General features: G+C 43.0%; 1 protein-coding gene across 14 annotated transcripts in view; it reads left to right on the forward strand.

Moving 5' to 3' along the window:
• Positions 1–355: 355 nt before the first annotated feature.
• The window catches only part of SCIN (scinderin), a 148,700-nt gene continuing 129,479 nt past the window's right edge, over positions 356–19,576 (forward strand). The window contains exons 1-4 of one of the 14 annotated variants that reach the window (XM_039525853.1): positions 356–469; positions 14,920–15,051; positions 17,724–17,816; positions 18,463–18,572. The gene's annotated coding sequence lies outside the window, so the exon portion shown is untranslated. The other 13 variants (XM_039525856.1, XM_039525860.1, XM_039525852.1 and 10 more) reach the window with 13 other exon arrangements.

The raw sequence follows: 19,576 nt of genomic DNA on the forward strand, positions 1-19,576 counted from the left end.
CTTTTTGATAACTATAATTACCACTAACTTATATAGACAGGTTAGCTAATGATAGAGAAATTACAATGGAAATACAGTGTAGTTAATGTACCTGAACTCTAAAAATACATATATTAAGTGTGAAACAAAGAGGCAGCACAGTTAACCTTCTGATTGTATGGATTGACTAATCTGTAGGAATCAAAAAACATAACCACACTGTAATTGAAACACACAGACTAGTTTGCTATTTACTGTATCCTGTGCCTGGCTAAACAGAGAAGTCTTGCATTGCTCTTATGCAACAGGCCTCTGTGAGGTCACTGCCTCTCTGTGTATACGTGTAGGATTGCACATTTGCCACAGGCCTTTGTGAGCTCACTGTCAGCCTCATCAGGAGCACTGTGTTTGGTTGTGTGTGTCTCCCTCTCTCTTTGCAAAGGAGCTGTGCCTCTCTCCTTCGTCTCTCTGCCCAGGGACATGTATTAAGGTAGATGCTGTGTTGGTGCTGTGAAATGGTTTTGTTGCGTTTTTCTATGATTGAGCATTATTAATATGATCTGAATCTAGAGACCAAATAATAACTAATACTCCCATACTTGTTTGGGCCAAAATTTAAATAATTTGACCTATGCATATCCATATAATGCAGCAGCATGTCTACATTAGAGAGAGATTGGAATGAGAAGTATCAGAGGGGTAGCCATGTTAGTCTGGATCTGTAAAAGCAGCAAAGAGTCCTGTGGCACCTTATAGACTAACAGATGTATTGGAGCATGAGCTTTCATGGGTGAATACCCACTTCGTCGGCTGCATGTCCGACGAAGTGGGTATTCACCCACGAAAGCTCATGCTCCAATACGTCTGTTAGTCTATAAGGGATGCCACAGGACTCTTTGTTGCTTTTATTGGAATGACAGTAAATCTCAGCAATGTCCCTAATGGACAATATAGAACTCACAAGCACCAAGACTATGTAAACTTTCAGCATGAGGACTTGGTTTGCAAGTAAAACTCCCCACTTTTCCTTTCTCATGGAAAAGAATGTTGTTGTTGTTGTTGTTTTCCCTAGGTGACAATTTGGTTACAGATATTCCCTTGAACCTCTTTCATGAAATGTGCTGTGTAAATGTGTCCATTTCTTTGGATTGGTTATCATTTTCAGTATTTATTTTTTAATATAAATTCTCTGACCTTTTCATGAGGCAGTGAATCGTGCTGCATTGCTAGTTTTTATAGAGATGGACTAGAACCACAGAGTTCTGATCCAGATCTGTAAGTCTCCAAAGTTTTAAGGGGTCCAGATTTTGTGGTCCAGTTCAGGTTCATTGATGTTTTAAATATTTTTTTAAAAGGGGGTTATACCTTCAGTACCCTATGGGTGCACAAAATGCTGCTGTGTCCTGCAGTACAGCTGTAGGAATGTACGTCATTCTGTAGCCTTAAAACAAATATTATATCACAAATGTACACCCCTAAGGAATGCAGAATACATCTGCCATGTTTTCCACATACGTTTCTCATAGATGACATTAGAACTGGTTGAGTTATTTGTTGTGACTGAGAGTCATTGAATTTAGCCCCTTTTTTCCGTTTATGAATGAACCTGATTTCTGTTAATATGTATGTGGTATTCGTAGAAGGATACAGACAACTTTCACCCTATGATTCAGTTGCAAACTGTTCTCTTTGATCTTTGGCAATTTAGTATTAGAAGGGGCAATGGGTAATTGGATTTTTTGAGTTGCGTGGTTTGCTGGTAGTGGGTTATACTGAATTATGCTGCTGCACTTTAGCTGTTTGGGAATTAATTTTGGTGTATATGTCAAGAATGCCGAGAGCATGTAAGTCAGTGCTTGTGTGCATGTGTGTGTGTGCGTGAATAAATCTAAAAAAAAATCATGTTTGGTCACTTAAATCACATGATGCTGTTTATTGATTAATAATTATTCTAGGGCTGTCAAGCGATTAAAAAATTAATCACGATTAATCGTGCAATTAAAAATAATTAATGATTAATCACATGGTTAATCGCGCTGTTAAACAATAATTGAATACCATTTACTTAGCTATTTTTGGATGTTTTCTTCATTTTCAAATTGATTTCAATTACAATACAGAATACAAAGTGTACAATTCACCACCTCATGCAAGTACTGTAGTACAATCTCTTTATCATGAAAGTTGAACTTAGAATTATGTACAAAAAAACTGCATTCAAAAACAAAACAATGTAAAACTTTAGAGCCTACAAATCCACTCAGTCCTACTTCTTGTTCAGCCAATCACACGGACAAACATATCCCTTGAGTGCCACCATCTCCTGCCAGACTGCACATTAATAAGGTGCTTAGCAGGAGGAAAAAGGGAGTGACCTAGCCTGACAATGCCCTGCTCTGAATGCCCCCTGAGCCAGCAGAGAATACAAAGACCCATCAAACAGACTGCTTTGAGTTCAGAAGAGTATCTCTAACCAGCCTATCTACTGAGTGGATGGTCAGTAACTATTGCAGGAAGCCATGGAGCCTCTATTCCTGGCCAGAGGGAGGGGTGCTGTGTAGGCTGGCAGGCCGAAAGTAGAAGCAAAAATATAGCTCCAAATTAAAGAAGCAATGAATGACTTCCCTCTTACATTTCTGTCCTTGGGACTCATAATAAACCAATTAAAATAAAGAATGAGACCCTAGAGAGTAGGAGTTAGGAATAAAGAAATAGTTGCCAATAAAGTAGAATGGATCATAGCATCTTGTTTGCAATACTCTTGTTAAGCTTGTCTCAACTGTTCTGTGCATTCTATTGCTGGATGTAAAGGGTGAATTCCTGGCAAAAGTCTCATTGACTTCAGAGGGGCCAGGATTTCACCCAAGAGGTGACTCTGAAAGCGAAACTGGCACACAGGCTTGCAGCTGGTCAGCTCAGCTTTTTTAAAACTGTGAACAAAATCCATCCAAATGGCACTGTAAGATCTTTGGGAATGGGAACTGTCTGCTCAGTGGGTTCAATATGGTTCCTATTTGCACACTGCAGGTAGAACTGGTTAATATGAGACCTGGAGCCTGTCCCCACTTCAGGAGAGGGGGCTGTGATAGAAATCACAGATTCACCAAACTCCAGCGAAGCAGAATATCCCATGCTAAAAATGTGGCTCTTGGACATCCAAATCTTAAATGCTGCTTAACGTTGTCTGAATGATCGCTACTTAGACTTTGCCCTCTTTTAAATGACTGTATTAGAATAAGTACAGCCATGTTTGTTATACTTTCCATAAAGCCTGCATCCTAGTTATCTTGGTATCTCTGGACAAATCTGGTATGGAAATGCTATCAAGTCTGAAAGTCTTCTGGGGAATTTTATTGGCTCCTTGTTCTATAAATAATAATTGCATTGCTTGGATTAGACATACATGTTCCTTTGATATCTGCTCCATCTGTATAAATTGTAACATCCAACACAGGATCTCCAGGAGACTTATATGATAACAAGATTTACCACAAGTTCATTCTTGGGAAAGCCAGAAACTCAGTTATATACCACAGCAGAGGGTCAGTGGATAGGCATCGAGAGGACACTTGCTGATAGTGTTGATGGCAAGTTGGTCATATAGTGCTGCCTCTGCTCCTTGCTTCTAGCAGCTAAATTTCATTTAGAAGCAGTTGAAAATACAATAAAACTGTCCTGTTATGATTTTTCCACATACACAATTCCTGTGGTTGCCAGAGATTCTTACAAGATTACCAATGTTCCATATATATGTGAGGTGGTTCCTCAAAATAGTCCCTTTAAAATGTGGCCCACACTTAATGCAGATGTTTGAGTATCCCTGGACTGTAAGGATTCTCCGGCAGAAGTGCAGCAGCTGGAAATTCTCCAAACATCCTGCTTAATTAGCTGTAACAAAATCTACCAGTCCTCTGACCCTAGCGTTCATCCAGTCATCAAACAGCTGTTAAATGTGTAGCTGTCAAAACCCTGCCACCCAAGGAAGTCTGTATATTGAAGCATCTTGTGTGCGTGAAATCGAGTCAAGTAGGGCACATCAATCACGAGCAAAGGAATCAGGAAAAATAAGAGGTAAATGTAGAATGCTGAAGTTATTTAGCTCAGAGGAGACATGCTGAGTTCTTTAAACAAAAAACAATAATGCAGTAAGTATATACTGAAACCCTGTCATCTATCTTCCATACACTGTAAGTTCCAGTTAATTCAAAACCTGTGGCCATCCAAATTCCATTAGATTCAGAACACTGAAAAAAAGAATAATTGATTTAACAATAACTAATAATGGCTTCAAAGCCACAGTATGATTATGATATAGAATCACTATGTTTTAGGTTTTGTCAGCAGTTCCAGTGTGCAAAATCTTATTTGCAAGGGTTTATAGTTTTTTCTTTTAAAATATAGAAAGTGTATGAGGTTCAAAAGCTTTTATTCACACCCAGTAGCTTAAAAGCTGATTCTTCTTTTACCACTGTATGTTGTCTACTTTCTCCTGAAAGCAGCCTATAGTGAATCTTATTGCTCTGCATATAAAAGCCCTTTTGTTGTTCCCCTTCCCTGATGTCTGTCTGTCCAAAAGTCTAAGCTCCTCAGGGCAAGTACCCATCCATTCCTATGTGTCTGGAAAGCCCCAGCATATTGGGGGATTACCATAAACAAATCAATGAAATTAATAAGCATTCTTGGGTGGGGGGGTTTTAAAGACTTTTTCCTCTTTAAAAAATATGTTTAAAAAGAAGGGAGACAATCTTACAATGTGCTGAATGCCCTCAATGGCACTGAATGTCAAAGGAGTGGACTCAGCAGAGCAGGAGAAATACGATGGGTGGGGGTTATTTGTCTGAATAAAATCTTTAATTTGACTACATTCAGAACTCCTTTCATTCACTTTCTGTAAACGTTTATATATTGTTACAATAATTTATTATATATCTATTTGTGCTGCAGTAGGGGCCATAATAACTGATTGTGCTAGGTGCTGTACAAATACATGACAAAAAATCCCTGCCCCAAAGAGCTTAGTGTAAATATAAGACAAGAAACAACATGTGGATACAATAACCAGATGGAAGCTAAGAAGGAAATAATGGAAGAATGCTGCTCAGCAGTCACAGCACATCACTTTCCCAACCACTGTCAAGTCCTTTATATGCACCACGGCCGAGAAGAGCTTTGGTTTGTGAGAATGCCCACAAAAAGGAAGAAGCGCAGGGACTACACAAGCGATCCAGGCCTGAACTATTTGCAGATCCATCTAGAAAGTGCCTTGTCATTTGAGAGTCGTCTAGTGAGGGAGTAGAAAAGAATGTCACACTTGATTTAGGTGACCAATCACACAGCCCAAATAGTGAATTACAAACCACAAACACTCAAAGCCAGAGCAGCCATGTTGGGTAGCTGGTAAGGGAACATGAACATAGGTCTCTGGGGTACTACCCTAGCCAGCCCCCAAGCCGCTCTGCACTTGATTTCTAGCACAGCTGGGGATGTTGTCTTTTCATATAATTCAAGGGTACAGGGGTCACAGCACTGTAACGGCAGCTTGCACTTCTGAGGATCAGCTGAGAGACTGTACATGGCAGATTGGCTTCTGATTTTTCTTTTTCCATTCATTTCTGGCCATAAACTTAGCAATTTAGAAGTTGTGGGGTTTGTGCGCACAATACAGACAGGTGGAAAGTCTACTTAAACAGATCTTATTAAAACCCTTTTGAAGAATGGTGGTGAAGATCAAGTCATGGTTAGTGACATATCTGCAGTGTGACAGTTAAGGTATTCAGGAGGTCAGAGTCTGAATAGCAACTTTAAAATGTATTGCTGTGTACACCAGCAGGCAAACTCACAGGCCAGTGAGACTCAGACCGCTCTCACCAGGCGCAGGGATTCAATCCCTTTCTTCCAAGTTTTATTTCTCCAAATAAAACAGTGCAGCATATAAATCATGGCCTTTCCATTGACCCAGGGGCGCCTGCAGGAGACCATCTACTCCCCTCAGATCTCACTTCTCAGGCCATCCACCTGGGCCTCTTGATTCCCTTCTCTTTCTTAGCCTACTCTCTGCAGGATTACAGCCCCCAAGCCATCTGCCTGAGAGGCACATATAAACAACAAAAAGAACAGGAGTACTTGTGGCACCTTAGAGACTAACAAATTTATTTGAGCATAAGCTTTCGTGGGCTACAGCCCACTTCATCGGATCCATGGAATGGAACATATAGTAAGAAGATATTTATACATACAGAGAACATGAAAACCTCTCCAGCGCATCATCAAAGATTTACAACCTATCCTGAAAGATGATCCCTCACTCTCACAGACCTTGGGAGTCAGGCCAGTCCTTGCTTACAGACAGCCCCCCAACCTGAAGCAAATACTCATCAGCAACCACACACCATACAACAAAAACACTAACCCAGGAACCTAGCCTTGCAACAAAGCCCGATGCCAACTCTGTCCACATATCTATTCAAGTGACACCATCATAGGACCTAATCACATCAGCCACACCATCAGGGGCTCATTCACCTGCACATCTACCAACGTGATATATGCCATCATGTGCCAGCAATGCCTCTCTGACATGTACATTTGGCCAAACCAGACAGTCTCTACGCAAAAGAATAAACGGACACAAATCTGACATCAGGGATCATAACATTCAAAAACCAGTAGGAGAACACTTCAACCTCTCTAATCACTCAGACACAGGTGTTGGGCAATTTTGCAACAGAAAAGCTTCAAAAACAGACTCCAACAAGAAGCTGATGAACTTTAATTAATATGCAAACTAGATTCCATTAACTTGGGTTTGAACAGAGACTGGGAATGGCTCAGTCATTACACAAATTGAATCTATTTCCCCATGTTAAAGTATCCTCACACCTTCGTGTCAACTGTCCAAAATGGGCCATCTTAATTATCAGTCCTAAAGTTTTTCTCCCCTGCTGATAATAGCGTCTCTTAATTAATTAGTTATACATTGAAAGGTCACAAACCTGTCCTCCGAGCCAACAAAAGTGAAATAACAACAGACTGCCCACACAACCAAACACCCTCAGAACATCATGCCATCCAGCAGAAATAAACCATCCTGACATTTATAATCAAGAAGTCTGACTGCCAGACTTGCTCATCATCTCATAGCTGACAATTCTTCACCATCAGACCTCACTCTACTCCACACTTCAAAACCAACACTACTCTCAACTTCTACACACACTAAGAACACACAACAACACACCCTGAGACTGCATCACCTCCTTATTAACAACTCAACTTAAGATACACAACAAATCAACATACCCCGACCCATCATATTCTATCCCCTCCTATCTACTACCCAAGAACTGGAAATCTGGAATCCTGGAGGGACCTCATGACTACTCACTGAAACTCATCTCCGTGATGTCACTGATACACTCCTACTATGTTACCAGCACTCCCAGAATCTCATGACACCACTGATTTCCTGAAACTACAGAGGAAACCACCAACCACTAAGACCACTACCATCAACACCACCACCACACATGTGCTCTACACACTAACATCCACCACACTGATGGAACACAAGCTGTCAGGAACAGTATCCTGACTGTGCACCAAGCCCTCCACCACACAGAGCTCTGTGCTAATCCTCACACATATATCATTTCAATATAATCCACAATAATATCTCATTTTAAGTGCACCCCATGCAGGCTACAATATGGCTGTCCACTCCACCCCTTTTCCTGGCAACCTTCCACTGACGACATCCTCCTTCCCCGCTCCCACGCCCCCTTCTCTTTCTCTTCTACATGAACATCCATTGACACTCTGGTCAAAATTCCCCTCCTGAAGGATTCTCTGGACCTCCCCCTGGCCTTATCTACACACCTCCATCTCCCTCACACTGGACAGGACCTATCTAGTCACAACACAGACACCTTCACTATGCAAATACCATGAATTCACCCTCTACTCACCAACAATACCCCACCAAATCCGCTATTCCGCCCCCACAGCTCCCATGCGGGCATCCACACTGCACAAGCGATCCACAACACTCAGCCAAATCCGCAATCTGCTCAAACTCTTCTCTAACCCGCAGACAGAGACCAACCTCCACCCATCAAACTAAACAGAGGAAATACAACAAGATCAACACTAGAAACAGAAGAAACAGATCAACAAGACAAGCCAGAACAAGCAAAGAAAGAAAAGACAACCCCAGAAAGAACCCCACCCAACTCCACTATCCATACACCCAGTCACCGCATCTCCAACCCATCATCACCAATGATCTACACCCCCTGGACATCAATCATCCCAGCAGGTCAGGGTGGCAGGCAGGTGGCCACATCCTCAGCCACCAACTGCCAACCCAACCACAGCTCATACACAGCAGCACATAGAACTCTAGCTCAGGAACCAAGGACCAACAAAACCACTGCAAATATCTACACCCCACATCCACACCACATCACACCATCACACCACCCACACCCAGATCAGACACACCATCACCTGTTCATTCCACCGCACGTCCACCAAATATCATGCCCCCATAATGTGCTAATATGCCATGTGCCCTCTGGACAGTCTCTAAGGAAAGGGATAAAAAAAGGGATAAATGACAAAAAATCAGACAGGATACAAAATATACAAAAAAACCTAGTCCAACCCAAAACCCCTCCTGGCCACACAATTTTATTTTTTAAGGTTCCCAGCAAAAAAAAAAAAACTTTAGGACCAGAGAGAGAGACTGCTGAGCTCAATTCATCATCAAATTTAACACCACATCAGTTTATCAAAACAAACAAAGAAGACTGTGATGGCTTGCCAATTACAGAACTCTCTTCTCCTCCCTCATTCTTTTTCACACCTGCAGAACAGGCCCCGGGCCCCTGATTGATCTAAATTGATCCTCTCTCTGCTTCTTGCTGCTGCTATGCTTATATATACACACACCTGCCTTCACTGCTTGCTGCTTGCATCGAAGTGGTATTCACACCACAGCTCATGCTGCAAAACATCTGTTAGTCTATAAGGTGCCACAGGATTCTTTGCTGCTTCTAGTCTCTTACAGTTGGTATAGGTACTTCCACCTTTTCGTGTTCTCTGTATGTATAAATATCTTCTTACTGTATGTTCCATTCTATGCATCCGATGAAGTGGGCTGTAGCCCACGAAAGCTTATGCTCAAATAAATTTGTTAGTCTCTAAGATGCCACAAGTACTCCTGTTCTTTTTGCTGATACAGACTAACAGGGCTGCTACTCTGAAACCTGTCATATAAACAGTCTTTCCTATGAACCAGGGTCTCCAGGAGACACCTGCCTACTTCCTGCAGATCAGACAGACAGCTGAGCAGCTTGTTGGTCTTTTATCTGACCACCTGGGAGGCAGCTGATTAGTCACAGGTGGGAACTAAACCAAACTCTCTCTTAAAAGGCCAATCCACCCTATAATAGGCTGGGATTTGGTAAGTCACTGTGAATTATGATGGCTTCATTATTAATTTCACCTGCTGCCAAGCGCTTGTTTGTTTTGCTTTTACTTTTCAGCCCTATTTTGCATTTTGGAAAACCCACCATACAGAGGTACCAGAATTGGCTGGAAAAGGACAATTTTATTTTTCATTCAAATTTATAATTTTTCTAAACTTCCCATAAAAATGTTTTATTGTTTGCTTGGGAAAAAAACTCCAGAAAAGTTTTTTGGTTTTTTTCCCCAATGTTTGTTGATTAAAATGTAACAGCTCAAAGGACAATTAGTGTCTGGCAGGGTGAGAGATGAGGGGATTAAAAGAGGTGGGAGTGAATGAATTAAATTCTGGGAGTTGGGAGAAATGGGCTAAGGTGGCTTTGCAGTCTGTCCTGAATAGCCTCATTCTGGGAATAGCAGCTGTGGTTCTTCAAAGGCTGCCTTAAGGGAACCAGAAAGGCTGAACAATTGCTGGGGATATGGAGGCTTTGGGTCCCTTGAGCCCAGGGTAATAAGCAGGGGATGGACAAGGCAGGGAAAAAACACATGTATGGCATAGTCCCAAGTGAAAATGTTTAATCTTAGCTGTGCTGCTCTTGCCTGTAGTGAATGCTCTCAAGAGGCAGAGGGGTTGCAGACAGAGCCTTGTCTTAGCTCCATGCTGTAAAATGCAAGATTAGTGGCAATGAAGTTTCAACTATTCAGGATTTAATTAGAAATGAGGCCCCTGATCTTCCTTGTTTTACCCAAACTTGGTTCACTGACATTCTTGGGCTGGCTTGGCACAGCTGGTTCCAGCTGCATATTCAGTACAGTATCGATTTGGCCAGGAGGTGTAGCCTTCTACCGACACACACCCACCCACCCACCAGCAGCTGGCAATTAGCAGGGATATCTTCACTTTGCCCTCTTTCTCCTGGCCACTCTCCCCACATTGGTGGCTGGGAGGGAGGCAGCCTAGAAACCACTACAATGGCTCTATACCTTCTCTCCCTTCAGGATTCCCATATGCACTGGAGTAGTGCAAAGCTGCTGCAAGCACTGGAGAATCAAACCAATACCTTATAAAGGAGATGAAAAATACTCCCCAAACCCAACTGAAACCACTGAGGTTGGAGGATGGAAATGTGATATGTATGGGCTGGGTTGCAATTTACTTTTTCTGGTTTCTTGGCCATCCAAAATATTCCACCTGTCTGTTGCTCCTGAAGCTTACCTCACATCTCTGGGCAAAGCATATGGGTGATCAGGAAATGATCTCCCGGAGACCTGAGTTTGGAGAGCTGTTCCCCAGAGTAGATGAGACAGTGGGCAATATTCTACTCTCAAATACACTGCTGTAACTCTGGAGTGACCCTGTCTAGTCAGCAATTGGATTCCAAGGAGTAAGAAGAAAGTTTATTCTCAGGGCCGGTGCAACCATTTAGGCGACCTAGGCGGTTGCCTAGGGTGCTAGGATTTGGGGGGTGGCATTTTCTTCGGCAGCGACCACGGCAGCCAGATCTTCGGCCGCCCTGGTTGCCACCGGCATTTAGGCGGAGGGAGCTGGGGCAGGGGAGCGTGGGGAGAGACGCCTGCAGCAAGTAAGGGGGGGGAGCGGCACGCAGGGGAACTCCCTGACCCAGCTCACCCCTGCCCCGCCTCCTCCCCGAGCACGCTGTGGCTGCTTCACTTCTCCCGCCTCCCAGGCTTGCGGCGCCTAAACTGATTTGCTCCGCAAGCCTGGTAGGCAGGAGAAGTGAAGCAGCCACGGCGTGCTCGGGGAGGAGGCGGGGCAGGGGTGAGCTGGGGCCAGGAGGGGGGTGCCTCAGGGTGGAGGGTGGGGAGCTGCCATGGGAGGGGGTGCCTCAGGGCGGGGGTTCAGGGATGGGGGAGGGCGCAAGGTGGAAGTTTCACCTAAGGCACGAAACATCTTTGCACCAGCCCTGCTTATTCCACATTTACATCAGTGTAGCAGAGAGCAGAATCTGATCCATAATGTCCTATAATGCTCTTGCCCAAATCCCACTCCATAGGCATGAGGGGAAAGGAAACCTTTCCCTGACATCAGAGGATTAGCATTATGCTCTGATATGTGAGGATGGTAGTACTTATGATTATATCCTGTTTGGTGCAGCTTCCAATACTTTTCTACTAAGTGCTTAATCCTGATCTCACACTTTTACATTGGCTATAACATCATTGGTTCAATGTGGTTACTAATATTTTGCACCAGTGCGAGATCAGAATCAGATTCATAAATATCCAATGGGGTCCACATGAATTTCCTGACAAAGAATCTACTTCTCTCATAGCCTGGAGAGTGTTTATAATGAAGAAGTGTATCTGCCTTCAAAATCAATAGTAAAACTCCTTTCATGATTCCATGAATTTTTGGAATAAAGTTACTGCAATGGGAGTCCATATTGCCTAATGTATGATTGGGGAGGGATAGCTCAGTGGTTTGAGTATTAACCTGCTAAACCCAGGGTTGTAAATTCAATCCTTGAGGGGGCCATTTGGGGGAATAGCCCTGCTTTGAGCAGGGGGTTGGACTAGATGATCTCCTGAGGTCCCTTCTAACCCTAATGATTCTATGATAAGAAAAGCTCAAGGAAAACTAAAACCAGCACATGTGAAAAGTCATTTTAATGATATAAAATGAAATAGTTTTTCTTAAAGCAGTGTTTGGATGATGTTGCCTTTTCCAAAGTGTTGACAAAACAGAATACAAACAATACAAGTAAAATAATTAAAAATAAATGGTGGTCTGGAATAATTTTTTCAGACATTTATTTTCTGAAGGAGAAGCTATTAATAGGCATAGTTCAGTTCAATTGCAGCATGTGGTTTTCAGTGTGAGATCCTCTTTACATAATTTTCCAGCCATGTTCAGTCACACACAGGTGATTTTCCCAACATCTCACAATGATTTAATGTCTCAGATTAAAATCCTCTTTTAGTTTCCCACCTTGCTCTATCTGCTGTACTACATGGTCTGCTTAATCATATTTAATTGTAATAGTGGATTGCATTTAGATGCACATTTATGGTTATTTTGATTAGAAAAATATCACGCTCACTTTCACTGCAGATCTAGATCAAAAGGTCCTTTCCTAATTTTCACAGTGCTTTACTCTTTGATATAGCAAGTAATAGGCTGCCATCTAGTGGCAATCAAAATTATTTCAAATTAGTTTAAAAATTTATGATGTGAAATTAAATTATGGTTGAAGGCATTTTCTCTTCAATGAAACTGCAACCTCAGCAGTGCTGGTTTGCAGAAGATTAATGCAAATGCATCCCCTGATTTTAACTCAGCATGCCTGCATGATCTTTCCTTCAAAGCCAAAACCTTATCACACATCTCAGCTGAAACTGCCAACTTGGTTTTGTGTTGAAGCCATGAGAAGCTGCATTTTGCTTTACTATCTATTTATATAAACACTAAACAAAAATATTAAAGGACAAAGGTCCTGCCTGCCTGGATGAAGTTACAATCTAATGGCCAGATTCTGATCAATTACACCAATGTAAATCTGGAGCAACTCCACTGAAGTCAATGGAGTTGCTCCAGATTGACATGTGGGTAAGTCAGAACCGAATCTGGCTGTTCTTTTGGAGGTGTGCTCTGTGTGAGAATAATAAGGCCAGGGAAATGGTCACTCAGTTTTGGTGGTAGCACAGCTGGATATCTCCATTATGTTTTTGGGATTTTTCACCCCCAGTTGAGTCCGTTATGAATAGACTCACTGTAGTTTTGTTTGGTTTCCTCCAAGAATAAGAAACTACCAAGGTTTACCAAGGTGAAAGCCATAACTCAGACCAGTCTTGCTCAAAGCTTGGCCTAGAGTTGCAATGTTTTCTGGGGTCCTGGCCTGAGGTTAAAATTTGCACTGAAATCTGAAACAGGTTTTGTGACTAAATGTTTGTACCATACTAGGTTTTCCTATGTGAATTAATCACAGGACATCAAGGTGGGCAGGCATTATAATGTATTTATAACTTCACACTTTGTCATTGGCAATTCCTTATGCTGAAGGCATGCCATGGGCACACATTGCAAATACTCTGTATATGGTGCGTGCGTGTGTGTGTGTGCGTGTATTTTTCCTTAAAGTTATATAATCTATAAAATTGTAGGATAGTGTATTTCAGAGGGTGGGGGGTGGTAATCAGTAAATGAGTTAGACTAGTTACCAACTGAAATACAAATGGAAGACTTGATTCTCTGTTACCCTGCACCTTATAGTCACTTACATCAGTGAAAAGTGAGTGTTATATTGGTGCAAAACATCACCATTCTCATTCACAGCTGCATTGCACACACTGTGCACTACTATATGACTAAACAAGGTGCAGAGCAGCAAAGATTCTGGCCCTATGTTTCCAGAAAAAAGTGTGTTCAGCAAAATTCCATCGCTTGACGCCATACAAAATGCCACAGATCTGCTCTCCTTTCAACTTGCTGCTCTCTCCCCCTGGATCATATTTCCTTTATAATATCTTTGTTTTCTAACATTTGAAAAATTGCAATGAACTTGTGGCCTTGTTGCTAGGTTTCAAGTTTAATTTTATGCAGCCAACTGAGGCACTATTTTCCTTTCTGAATTCTCAATCAAGCCCTGAGGCGAAATGAGCCTGTTTCTTAGCAACCCAGATGGGCAGAGCCAGATTATACATTTGAGCTCTTTTGTACAACAAAAGAATAAATAGTTCCCAGAATAAACATGTGCTGTGAGTTCATCTCTTTGCTCAGCGTCCCCTCGCACTGTAGAGAAGAGAAGCCCGGCTGTGTGATATAACACCTGAAGCTGGGCAGAGAAACCTGACTTTACAGAGTGGTGAGTGGTGTCTCTTAACCTCTTCTGTTAAATGCTTCTCTTTGGGGCTGCTTTTGTGGTTGTCACCACATGTATGAATCTGTGTGCACCCGGCGATTAAGTGTGTCTGTTTCTAAGCTACTAAAACATGCACTGTAAACAGGGCCGGCTCCAGGGGTTTTGCTGCCCCAAGCAGCCAAAAAAAAAAAAAAAAGCCACGATCGAGATCTGTGGCAATTCAGCGGGAGGTCCTTCGCTCCGAGCGGGAGTGAGGGACTCTCCGCCAAATTGCCGACGAATATCTGAACCTGCCGCCCAGCTCCAGAGTGGCCGCCCCAAGCACCTGCTTGCTAAGCTGGTGCCTGGAGCTGGCCCTGACCGTAAATCAAGAGTGCAGACTCTGCAGAGCCGAGAGGGTAACCACGATGGTAAGTGTGATGACTGTTTCTTTGGTGAAGTTTATGGATAATCCCAACCTCTTCCTTTTGCCCAACTAAAGCCTAAAAACAGGACCTAGAAACACTCTGTGGCTGTAATACACAAGGAGATAGTTCTAAGTAAATGAATAATCTAGGGAGAATTTTGTTAAGTATTAAAAACAAGTGAAATATACATGATGGTTACTCATCATGAGGCAAATTATCTATTCTCCTCCTTGTTTCTCTTCCCATAGGGCCTGCCTGCATGCAGTTCTATTGGGCAGGAGTGGGGCAGGTCTCTGGAAGGCCACCAGAGGGGTTGAAAACCTCCTGACTACCATAAGGCCTTGCTGTGAGGGGACAAGGAAGGCTGGTTGAGGAACAGGGTCAGTAGAGCCATGACAATCTGCATCCTCTTTCTAGATGATAATGGTAGAATTATCAATAATAATGCAGAAAGGGCAGAAGAGTCCTATAAATATTCCTATTCTGTGTTTGGAAAACCACCAGATGATGTAGTCATCATATGAGGATGCTCTTGCTGTTCCAATAGTAACTCACAAGTATCCTAAACAGCATTTAGACATTTTTAAATTAGCAGTTGTGGATAACTTGCATTCAAGTGTTTTAAAAGAGCTGATTGAGGAGCTTGCTGAACCATTATTGCTGATTTTTTCAATAGGTCTTGGAGTCCTGGGGAAGTTCCAGTAGACTGAAAGAAAGCTAATGTTGTGCCTATATTTAAAAAGGGTAGACTGGGATGACCTGATAAATAATAGGCCCGTCGGTCTGACATTGATAATGGGCAAGATGATGGAGCAGCTGAAATGAGACTTCTTTAATAAAGAATTAAAGGAGGGAAATGTGATTAATGCCAATCAACCTTGATTTATGGAAAATAGATCCTGTCAAATTAACTTGATATTTTTGAAGAGATTATAAATTTGATAAAGGCAATAGTGATATCCAGTATTTAGACTTCTGTAAGGCGTTTGACAAGGTACCACATGACATTTTAATTTAAAAAGCTAGAATTATGCAAAACTAATATGGCACACATTAAATGGATTAAACACTGGCTAACTGATAGGTCTCATAATGTAATTGTAAATGGGGAACTATCATCAAGTGGGTGTGTTTTCTATTGGGGTCCTACATGGATTGGTTCTTGGCCCTATGCTATTCAACATCATTAATGACCTGAAGAAAACATAAAATCATCAGTGATAGTTTGCAGAGATCACAAAGATTGGAGAAGTGGTAAATGAAGAGGACAGGTCACTGATACAAAGTGATCTGGATTGCTTCGTAAACTGACCACAAGCAAACAATATGAATTTTTAATATGGCTACATGTACATGTGTACAACTAGGAACAAAGAATGTAGACCATACTTACAAGATAGGGGTCTCTATCCTGGGAAGCAGTAACTCTGAAAAACATTTTGGGGGGACATTGTGGATCATCAGCTGAACATGAGCTCCCAGTGTGATGCTATGCCCAAAAGAGCTAATGCAATCATAGGGGAATCTTGAATAGGAGTAGAGAGATTATTTTTACATCTGTGTTTGGCAGTAGTGGGACCTCTGCTGGAATGCTGTATCCATTCTGGTGCTCACAATTCAAGGATGTTGATCAGTTGGAAAGGATTCAAAGAAGAGCCATGAGAATGATTAAAAGATTATAAAACATGCCTTAAAGCAGTGTTTCTCAACCCTTTTGAAACCAGGGACTGGTTTTCTGCCTTCCTAAACTATATCAGGGTCTGTTGCTGGTCCATGGATCAGTCATTGAGAAACACTGCCTTAAAGTGATAGACTCAAGGAGCTCAATTTATTTACCTTAACAAAGAAAAGGTTTGATTGTCAAATATTTGTCCCCATGTAGATACTTACAATGAGCTCTTCAATGTGGCAGACTAAGGTATAATAAGGTCTAAATGGCTGGAAGTTTGAAGCTAGAGAAATTGAGACTGGAAATAAGGTGTAAACTTTTAACAGGGAGGATAACTAATCATTGAAACAACTTAGCAAGGAACATAGTGGATTCTTCATCGGTGACAAAAAAAAATCCAATCTTGATTTCAGATATGCTCTCATTCAAAATAATTATGTTGGGGAAATTCTATGGCTTGTGTTTTACAGGAGGCCAGACTAGATGATCACAAATCACAATGGTCCCTTCTGGCCTTTAAATGTATAAATCTCTTTCCATTTGCCCTGCAGAGTGGAGAAAGCAAAAGTTGCAAGGGCTATTGTAGGCTTGAAGAAGCAGCACTGCTGCTGCCTCATGGCCTGATGCTAGGATTCTTCAGCCCAAGCCTCCAGTATTCTTCAGCCCAAGCCTCCAGTAATCTCCCAAGCCCAGAACTGGGTACCTAGATAGTGCACTTGGGTCAGGAGTTGCTTCATAATGAGTGTTTGATATTCTGAGAATAATTTGATTGTGGTCAGGACATAAATCTGAGACCCAGTCCTGCATTGAAATGAATATGAACCTGTCCACTGGAACCTGCAATGAGACCACTCCAGATGTTGGAATCTAGGAATTTCTCTTACCCCACTTCCTAATGCTCTGGACAGTTATGTTAAGATGAAACTTTAGTTGTTCGGGAACTCATCTGGCCCTGCTACTTATCCTTCACTTGAAGTTGTAATTGGGCACTGTCTACATTAAGGAAACCTACACTGGAGCAATTTACACTGGTGCAAAACTCCTAATGAGTAGGGCTGCACTAGTGCAGAGCATGACTTTTGCTGGTTAAAATTTTGCTCTCATAGGTTATTCATTGAAGCCACATGAACATAAACCATAACTGGCACAGCATATTTATGAATTTCCTTAATGCAGATAGAGTCCTGAGAGTGGGCACAAATCACTCTGAATTGACTTTGCAGATGTTCAGTTCTGGAGTTCAAATCCAGATGCATACTACCTGTAAAGTTCTGACCTGGCTTCAGATGTCAAATGGCCTCCAAAAATTTTGGGGTGGGGATTCAGCTCTGGTGTTTTCACTTGGGCCATTCTCTACTCATAATTCTCTGTGATCTCATGCAGATATGTCCACAGTAACGGACTGTGATGTCATAGAAGATTATGACTTCAAAGAGGATAAATAATAAGTAGCAAGAGCAGATGAACAGCTAAGCAGTAAGGTTCCAGTTTTTATGTAGGCTTCCTTAGTAATATGAAAGAAGGGGCGGCGGGGGGGAGGGGGAAATCTTAACATTATGATTTATTGGTATCCTAATATATTAGCCAAGTTCCTGATGTAATGCCATTAAAAACAAATGCAGTTTTTCAAAACTTTGCCTGAGACTCCAGGAATTCATTCAAAACTACTTTTAAAAATACAATGTAAAAAGAAAAGGAAATTTAGCTATAGAACTGTCTTTGAGATCAATGGGAATTCCTCTGTGGATTGAGCCAAGCAGAATGTAAGTAGGGAGACTGGGATAAATTCTCTATTGCCTGTCGTCCGATTAATGTCGCTTCAGTGGTGTAAGGGGTCTATAAGAGGATCAGTTACATACTACCCATCCTTGGCTGATGCAACAGTTTCTAGCTGGACATTGCAGCTGGGCATAAATCGGAGCAGTGCAGTATGGGCAGATCCAAGAATGTGGAGAATCCCAAAGATGGCACAAAAGCCACCTTTATCCTGCCCCAGTTCTGTTCCTGCACCAAGCAGGATGGAGAATGTGGCCATGGGCTTGATTCTTCTCAGCCTTGCACTTAATGTAGTCATTTATACTTGATCAAAGTGGATGTACAACTCTACCAACTCTGCCTACAGGTCCTCGCTGACATCAAGGCTCCATTGTGCTGGATGATGTACGTACACATACTAAGAGACAGAGTCTGCCCTGAAGAACCTACAATCCAAGGGCTTGTCTACATCAACAGATAGTGCATGGCAGGCTGGGGTATAAATCTACAGTGCACTGCTATGCCACGCAATAACTGTCTGAGTGGACATCGCTGCTGAGTATTAAAAGTTCCTTAGTGTGTTTCAATCTGCTTTGAAACAGGAGTAGGTCAATACGCCCTTGGGTCCCCATGGAGAGTTAGTGTGGGGCAAGGCTAGTATAGAGTTGCCAACTTTCTAATCACAGAAAATAGAACACCCTTGCCCAGCCCCTTCCCTGAGGCCCTGCCCCTTTTCCTAGGCCTCGCCCCCGCTCTCTCCATCCCCCCTCCCTCCGTCACTCACTCCCCCCCACTCACCCTCACTCGCTCATTTTCACCAGGCTGGGACAGGGGGTTGGGGTGTAGGAGGGGTTGAGGGCTCTAGCTGGGCATGCAGGCTTTGCAGTGGGCCCGGGGATGAGGTGTTTGGGGTTCAGGAAGGGGCTCTGCACTGGAGTGTGGGGCCAAAGTGTTCATAGCGTGGGAAGGGGCTCTGAACTTAGGCAGGGCATGGGGTGTAGGAGGTGGCATGGGCTCTGGGCTGGGGGTGCAGGCTCTGGGCTGGAGCCAGAAATGAGGGGTTCAGGGTGCAGGAGGGGGCTCTGGGCTGGGAAGGAGGTGAGGAAGCGAGGGCTCCGGCTGGGGGTGTGGGCTCTGGGATGGGGCCTGGGATGAGGGATTTGGGGTGCAGGAGGGGGCTCTGGGATGGGGTCTGCGGTTGGAGCAGGGGGCTGAGATGTGGGAGAGGGCTCAGGGCTGGGACAGGGGCTTGCGATGCAGGAGTGGGTCAGATGTGCAGGCTCAGGGCAGCGCTTACCTCAGGCTGCTCCCAGAAGCAGCTTGCATGTCCCTCTGGCTCATAGGCCAATTGCTTCCTGGCCCATGGGAGCTGCGGAGCCGGCACTCGGGGCGGGGGAAGTATGTGGAGCCCCTGTGGCTGCCCCTACACCTAGGAGCTGGACATGCTGGCAGCTTCCTGGGAGCCCACGAAGCTGGGCAGG

The sequence above is a fragment of the Mauremys reevesii genome, linkage group 2 (assembly GCF_016161935.1).
Source record: "Mauremys reevesii isolate NIE-2019 linkage group 2, ASM1616193v1, whole genome shotgun sequence".
NCBI lineage: Eukaryota > Metazoa > Chordata > Testudines > Geoemydidae > Mauremys > Mauremys reevesii.